At 42.4% G+C, this 8,545-nt stretch overlaps 1 pseudogene; it reads right to left on the reverse strand.

Moving 5' to 3' along the window:
- Positions 1 to 6,721: 6,721 nt before the first annotated feature.
- Positions 6,722 to 7,090, reverse strand: LOC102489544 (splicing factor 3B subunit 6 pseudogene; annotated as a pseudogene).
- Between the last annotated feature and the right edge of the window lie 1,455 nt (positions 7,091 to 8,545).

Here is an 8,545-nt window from a genome sequence, read left to right on the forward strand (position 1 = left end):
CTAAAAACCACTGAACTGTATACTTTTTTTTTTTGAGAGAGAGAGAGGTTTTTATTATAGGGCATGTGTGCTTGCCTGAAGACAGAGAGTGACAGACAGAAAGCAAGAAATCACCCCACCACCACCACCACCAAGGAGGATGATCATGCTGTAATCCCTTCTCTTCCATTTTCCTCCTGGGATCTTGGGCATGCATGCACATGTGCCTGGCTTGATTTTGAAGCCACTGGGTCCGGGAGTTGAACCACGGTTGGCCATGTGGGAGTCCAGTGACATAGTCATTATGCTACCTGCTGGTCCCACTTAATAAAATATTTCTAAATTGCAATGTTTGTGTCAATTTATTACTCCAGTAATTGGAAACTAATAAAGAAGCTGGGTGTTACCATAATGAATAACTTACAATATGGAAATGGATTAGTTCCATATTTTAAAAATATGTAGCAGTTAGAATAATTTCTAGGATTACGGCCAAAAATCTAGTAGGCTGGTGTTTAGTTGGAGCAGCTGGGTCAGTAGTTAGGAGGGGCATGAGGATGTGAAGTTAAGTGCTGCACAGTTATAAAGTTGGGGTGGGGAGGGGAGAGGCTGGGGATGAGTCTTTTACTGGGTCTCTTGGACCAGAGTCTGTCGTTACATGGGTCCGCAGGCAGGTTTTTCACTCTGGTCAATCCATGGGCATTCAGAAGCCATCTCTGGCTCTTCATAGAGCTCAGGATAGATCAGAGAGGGAGGTTGTGACTAGTGTAATACTTACTGGTTTTCTTGTTCACACATCACTGGAGGATAATGACATTGCTTGGTAACAAAGGCAGTCTTTTTTTTTTTTTTTAAGTTTTTGTTTATTTCTTCTATGACTGAGACAGAATCAGTCACCCTAACAGGGTCTTCATTCCACAATCTGCTCCCAGTCTCAGTGGGCCTGGATCACTAACACTCTCATGACTGATGTACTCAGGGAGATCCCATAAGACATGAACCTAGGACCTTCCCTGTGTGGGTCCAGTTCTGTTACCAGTGCACAACCACCAGGCAGTGTAGGCAGTGTAGTCTTTCTTTCTTTCTTTTTTACTTTTTTTTTTTCATAAAGGCACATGCACTTGCTGGAGAGCGACACAGAGAGTAGGAAAGTGAGAAAGTACGCTCCAGGGTGATGGCCAGGTTGCAATACTTTCTCCATTCTCCTCTTGACATTTTGGGCATGCATACACATGTACCCTCTGTGTTTTTCAAGCCACCAGGTCTGGGACTCAAACTGTGCAATCAACCATATGGGATCCAGCCACCTAACTACCATGCTGCCCAATGGCCTCACTGTAATATTTTTATTAATTACTTTTCTTGAATAATATTTTGGGAAATGCTTGTATTAAGAAAGATTCCAGGGCCAGCAGGTGGTGTGCCCAGACCTGACAGCTTGAAAATCATACCAGGTGAGCCAGCAGGTGGCATGGTGGTTAAGGTGTTAGACTCCCACATGGCTTACTACAGTTTGAGTCCCAGACTTGGCAGCTTGCTTTCTCACTTTCCCTCTCTTTTTCTCTCTGGTCAAATTATTAAAAAAATAAATAAAATAATTCTTAAAGAAAAACAAAAAACAAAGAAAATCTTGCCAGGTGCATGTGCATGTGTGCCCAAAATCCCGAGAAGAGAGGAGGACAAGGGACTGTGCCATAGCTGTTTTCCCTGGGGAGTGATTTCTAACTTTCCTTCTCTATCTCCAGCGAAAGCACATACCCTATATAGCACACACACACACACACACACACACACACACACTCATATATAATATTACTATAGATAGATAGTTATTACCATAAATAAAGTCAAATAAACAAGCATTTGTCCTGGGAAAAATTACTTTATCTGAATGGTCATTCCTTCAGCTAAGATCTCTAGGGATTATAGCCCCACCACAGTGACCATATCTCTTCTTTCTACATAACCTGGACTAGAGTCTATGTCGATGACTTTGTCAGATGCATAACTCTCAGAGATAGTCAAAGCATTGACTAGTGTCCTCCATAACCTCTTTGGAGAAGACAGTAATAGTGGAGCATCTCAGTAGGGCCTATGATCTGAGGAAGAACACCTCTATAGGATTGATACCTACTTCCTAATCACAGGGCTGGGAGAAATGCATAAAAGAGCATGAATCATATCAGTTGGTGTTAGAACCTGGATTGGAAGGGACCAATGAAGTACCTGATATAACAGGGTCAGGTCTCATTCGAGGGAATCCTGGGGTCAGTATTAAAAGAGCAACACCTGCCCTGAACTCTATAGTGTGAGTATGAGGTCTGAGTCAGGATGACAGGTCTGAGTTAGGATGAACCAGGAGTTCAGTAAGGTAAGCATCATTTGGAAAATGGCGTGGTGACAGGATGAAGTGATGGAGCTGAGTGCAGAGTGTCAGAGGGCCTACAGTTCACTAGCATTCAGTGTTGGCAGTGTGGAGTGAGAGCAATTTGGCACACTTACAAGTTATCCTACTGGGGAGACAGGGAGTACCTTAGGTACAGATGGAGGCTGTAGGCATGTTTCATGAAAAGAAGACTAAAAGACATAAGAACATGGGCCAGCCCCATGGCTCAGTGGCTAGATGTTATGTAGAGGAAGCCAGATTCCACATGGCCAACCAGGGTTCAAGTCCTGCTCTGTCAGCTTCATGTTGGGATCATGCACTTGTGCCTAGGATCCTGACTAGATGGAGAGTTGGAGGACAAAGAATTGTCATGTGAGCAGGCCCTGTTAAGGGTATTTTTCTCTCTCTTTCACTCTTGTTCACATATGCATACATTTGTTCTCTACTGTGAAAAGTATAAACTGATATAAATAGAACATGAGGACATATTAAGCCTGTGGGCTTGTGGACATCCATATGGAGAAGTGATTAGAGATAGGATCTGAGGTCTAAGGTAGAGACCAGAACTGGAGGTAGAGAGTTGGCAAGCACTGGTGAAGAGGTGGGAACGGAAGCTGTGGGAGTGGATGAGCTCACCGGGGAGAAGGGGCAGAGAGGAAGATAAGAGGGCTTAGGTCCAAACCCTGGGGTATTTAAGGGGCTGGCAAATAAAATGGAGCATGAAAAGGAAATTGAGAAGGAGTGGCCTGAGTGGCAGGAGGAATGAAGGACAGTGACAAAGTGTCAACCGTGATGAAGTTTAATAGGAACAATGGCAAGAGGCCTTTCCATTGGCAGGAGGAAGCCTGCTTCCTCTCCTTGTTCAAGGGGAGCTGAAGAAGCTGGAGGTCAGTAACTCCAGGCACCTCCTTGCAAGGCCCCGGTGCATCATTCTGGTGCCTCAGTCTTGGGCTCTAGTCACTGGTCCTGCAACCTTTTATCTCAGTGCTCGCCGAGAGGGTCTCTGCATAAACTGGCTTCCAGAAAGTATTGTGCTATGTGTGCTCACACCTACCTGGAGCACAGGCAGCTACCTGCTCGGTCCAGAGTGGAACCCACGGTGCAGTCTTTTTACCTCAGAGAACTGGTATGGTGAAACTCCTTTTAATTGTATTTTTTTTCTTCCCCCGTCTCTCCTTTCCTCAAGCTGGTTCATTCGTTCTTTCCTTCCTCTCTCTCTTTTTTCCTTCTTTTCTTCCTCCTTCTCTTCTTTATGTCCTTTCTTTCTTCCTTTTGTCTACATTCTTATCTATTTATTTTCTAAAACTACATTTATTTACTTACTTTAAAAAAAAAATTGACCAGAGAGAGAGAGAGAAAGAAAGAAAGTGAGAAAGCAAGCCGCCAGGTCTGGGACTTGAACCACGGTCAGCCATGTAGGAGTCCAGTGCCCTTAACCACCACGCCACCTGCCAGCCTTTTATTTATTTTGAGAATTATTAATTTAAATTATTTATTCATTTGTTTTAATTTGACCAGAGAGAGATACAAACAGAGACAGAGAGAAAGGGAGAAAGCAAGCCACCACGTCCAAGACTCGAACTGTGGTTGACCATGTGGGAGTGTCCAGTGCCTTAACCACCATGCCACCTGCAGGCCCCCTTTCTTTATTCTTAGGACAAACACTTATTTTTTTTTTCATTTATTGTAATATTTTTATTAAAAACTAAATCTCAGATACAGAAAATCACATATGGTTCAGTAAGTTACTATAAGACAAATATCCTTGTAACTACCACCTAGGACATGATATTGAACCTTGCAACCATCCCAGAAGTCCTTCGGCATGCCCATCCCAATTGCAGCTCCTCCCTTCCCCTAACTGTAACCACCAGAGTTTTCCTTTGTATATAGATGGAGACAGAGTTCTCATTCACTGAGCAATTACTTCCTACCAGGACTGTACTACTCATACTTCACATATGTTACCTCGTTTAATCCTCACAACAATCCTATGAATTAGATATTATTATCCCTATTTTAGACATACAGAAACTAGACTTCAGGAAGAGGTGGAGGGCCCAGCAGGTAGTGTGGTGGTTAAGGCGCTAGACTCCCACATGGTCAACTATTGTTTGAGTCCCAGACCTGGTGGCTTGCTTTCTAACTCTCCCTCTCTCTCTCTGCTTAAATTAACAACAATAATAAATAAACTTAAATAAATAATTCTTTAACAAAAAAGAGTTGGAAATGTGTCTAAGGTCACATGGGGCAGAAGCCGTAGTGCAGAAGCCAGGTATCTAACTTCCAATTCCTTTATGCTTTCTCCTTCCACCCTACTGTGTGCTGCACCTCACAATTGAGTTGTGATTAATGCCCTGTGCAGGAGGCTGCCTGGCTGCCTGCCTGTCTGACTGAATTAGGATAGCAGTTGTCAAAGAACCAAATCCGGTGGCCTCACCAGCAGGGAAATGATAAAGCTGGAGCAGTCAATCCTCACTGGACAGAAGTTCTGTTTGGTTGACTGGTGTTCTGTGGTCTGAACCAATGCTTTTCTAGAGTCCTTAAAGAGAGGGAGAGGAACTGCACACACACACACACACACATGCACAGAGAGAGAGAGAGATCGATCACTAACACATTTGAGATTGCCTATATTCTCTCCTTGTCATCTGATGCTAATGTCTCTGCCATTACCCAGTGGGAAAATAAACAGTGAATGGCCACACCAGTTAAACTGTTTAATTACGTAGATTGGGAAGAATGACATTTGTGTACATTCCCAGAAGACATGGATTAAAGAAATGACCTTTCTCTTGGTGTGAAACTAATTTGTTGTGTATTGGAGCTCTGATCGCTTCAGTTAGGCCAGGCATTTGGTTGCACTGATGTTTATGTCTAAGACTGGAGATGAGGCCAAAATGAAGTTCCATCGTCGGCTGGATTGCTTTGTATATTAGCGTTTTCTAAAACACCACCATCTGAAATATATTTCCAAAGAAGTGTCTCTTCCTGTAGCCATTCCTGGTATTTTGTGGATTTATTCAAATGTAAATGTATCTGAAAACATCAAAGTAATAAGAAAAGTAATCTTTCCTATGAGTCACGGGGTGGGAAAAAATGACCACAGATCTACAATGACCATTCAAAAGACATAAGAGCATCATTTATTGCACTGGTGCTCTTTTTATAATTAAGCATCTGGGACCAGAAAACTCATGGTACTAAATGTCAGCAGTCACATTGCGAAAGCTTTATTAAACTTATTAGTAAACTTCACTCATTTTTTTTCTTTTAGTTTATGTATTTCTCCCATGAGAAAGAGAGAGAGGCACCCCCAACAGGTCTCACTCCACAACCTACCCCCAGCCTCATCCAAGCCAGATCATGGACATGCCGATATACTCATCATGTATAGGGAAATGTATCACAGATACTTCTCTAGTAGCCAAAATATTTATTTATTTATTTTGCCAGAGGGCATATGTGCTTGCAAAGAGACAGAGAGGGAAGGCAAGAAATCACTCCTCATGGGAATGGTCATCCCACAGATCCCACAATCCCCTCTCCTCCATCCTTTCCTTCTTTCAGAAGTTTGGACAGGCACACACACATGCCCAGGGTGTTTGTTTGTTTGTTTGTTTGAGAGATTTTTGCTTTAGGGTACATGTGCTCACCAAAGAGACAGAGACAAAGAGATCAAAAGCAAGAAATCACTACCCTCCCCTCCCAAAGGGAATGGCCATGCTACAACCCCTTCTCCTCCATTCTCCTTTCAGGATTTTGGGCACGTGTACCTAGTGTGAGTTTCAGGCCACCAGGTCTGGGACTTGAACCGCAGACGACTACAGGGAAGTCCAGCAATGTAACCACTACGCCATCTGCTGGTTCCAGAACCTGGGGTGTTTTTCAAGCCTGTGGATCCAGGACTCAAGCTGCACAGTCAGCCGTGTGGTTCCAGCTGCCTTAACCATCATGCCATGGACTGGCCCACATCCGAAACACTTTTAAAACACATGTAGAAACTCAACTTCTCTTTATTTACTTAGATTCTGGGAACTCTTGACAGATTTTCCTTTCTTGAATACAGAAAAACATCAGTTAAAATTGTTTACGTTCACAAGAAAAGATTCATTGTTCCTGTCTATGTCCTTGAATTTTAAAGAAAGCATGTGGTTTTGTTTGTTTTACAAAAAAAAAAAAAACCCTATATATTTATTAACATAGTATATTCTAGTATGTATCAAAGTTTCAAACAGGACATTTTAAATCTCAAATAAGAAATCACAGTATTCTGTATTAATTAACAAAAAAAGGTAGTGGTAGTGGTGGTGGTCATTCATGGGTTTTAGTCCAAAATGAAAATTTCGAAGACATTTAGTTTGGTGGATCTGTGTTGATGCCGTATTTCTCCCTGAGAAACATCAGCTGTTCCTCTTTCTTTGTGTCCATCTTCTGAAATGCTCTGTTGGCATTACAGTACAAAACCACAAGGTATCTGTTACAAATATTAAATCCTGATAGGGGATCATATATGTTCTTGGCGTCAAAGATGTCCTCATACACCATGTAAGCTGTTCCTCTAGTTTCAGGTGGGTTCCACACTCTGACTTGATGGATAGCTTCATCTTTCCCAAATATATCGTACAGTTCTTCCTATGTGATTTTGTACAGTAAATTTCTTATACATAAAATCCCTACTTCAGGTGGAAGTCGAATGTTCTTCTTGGCTGCTTGCATCGCCATCTTGGTGAGTTAATGAGGTTACCGCAGCTGACGATGAAATTCCTTTGGACACCTCCAGAGCTTTCTTGGCTTCCAATGTGACTCAGCATCAGATGCTGAAAGCATGTAGTATTAGAAGCTCCCCAAACGTCGTCATGCTTTGTGAGGTGACACAATGGTGATAAACTGGATGTGTCTCTGACGCTTCAATGAGTTCTACCAGACACCACCAAAAATATGAAGGGCCACAATTTTCAGTGTAATGGTTTAGGGCCTGTAGGTTGAATTTTTTATTTCAATGAAATGCTTTTGGGAGGGACAAAAATCACCAAAGAAAATCTAGATGATCCAATAGATTCTCCTTAGACAGCAACAGTAGATTTCTAGTAAAATAAGATCAGATGTTTATTTTCAAAGGGATCTAACTCTGAACAAAATATATTCTATTCTATTAACAGAAACTTTCTTAGACAACAAAATCACTAGTTGTATAAACATGCCAGAAGCTGTTCATTTGCTTCTAACAGGAATCCCCTTACCTCAGCCAAGGGAAATGCCATTAAGTTGTAACCAAAAAAGTCTGACACTTCTTAGGCTTTGCTAATTTGCCTGCTGCCCCCAACCCCAACCCCCACCATAGTCCTCCAGCATGAGCCCATCCCCTCATAGATCTCTCCCGGGACAGAGTACTGGCCTAAAATGGCTTCGCTTGTCAGTATGTAGTCAGGAGTTGGATGGAGCCAGGACAGGTCTTGTTACAGTACTTCTCTTCATCCTCAAAGCCATACCACTCCTTCTTGGACAAAACTTCAGAGCCAATGTATTGATCCATTGGCCTGCAATGAGCTCCCTGGGAGAGTCTTGAAACTCTTCTTGGCACTTTTTCTTCTCCCAAGTTGGGCAGGAAAGGCACAGAGTAGTTTTGTTTTCCCACACATTCCCAGCCGAGTCCCCTTTCCCTCAGAGGATTGCTTCAGCCCTGTTATTTTTGGCTGGCCACAGAAAACTCAAATCCACCTTTTTATTATATTGGCTCTCAGCTGCTCTGCTGCAGTTATACTTTCCATGGTAAACCAGTGCATTGGTACCATGACTGAGGTAGCTATAAAAACATACAAGAAAGGTGCACATTTGGTCATGTTCTATTCAAATTGGTCTGCTTGAAGTTTCATTTCTCTCCCTTCTAAGTCTTGTTATTTTTCTTTCTTTTTTTTTTTTTAAGAACCACATTTTATTTTATTTTATTTTATTTACTTATTTCAACTTGACAAGAGAGGGACAGAGAGAGAGAGGAGAGTGAGAAAGCACACTGCCAGGTCCAGGACTTGAACTGCAGTTGGCCATGTGGGAGTCCAGTGCCCTTAACCATCACAACACCTTTCTTTTTTCTAAGAGTTTTTTTTTTTTTTTGCCTTAGGGTGCATGCGCTCGATGGAGAGAGAGAGAGAGAGAGAGAGAGAGAGAGAGAGGGGGGGG

Source organism: Tupaia chinensis, unplaced genomic scaffold (genome assembly GCF_000334495.1).
Source record: "Tupaia chinensis unplaced genomic scaffold, TupChi_1.0 Scaffold149560_1, whole genome shotgun sequence".
NCBI classification, from domain to species: Eukaryota; Metazoa; Chordata; class Mammalia; order Scandentia; family Tupaiidae; genus Tupaia; species Tupaia belangeri.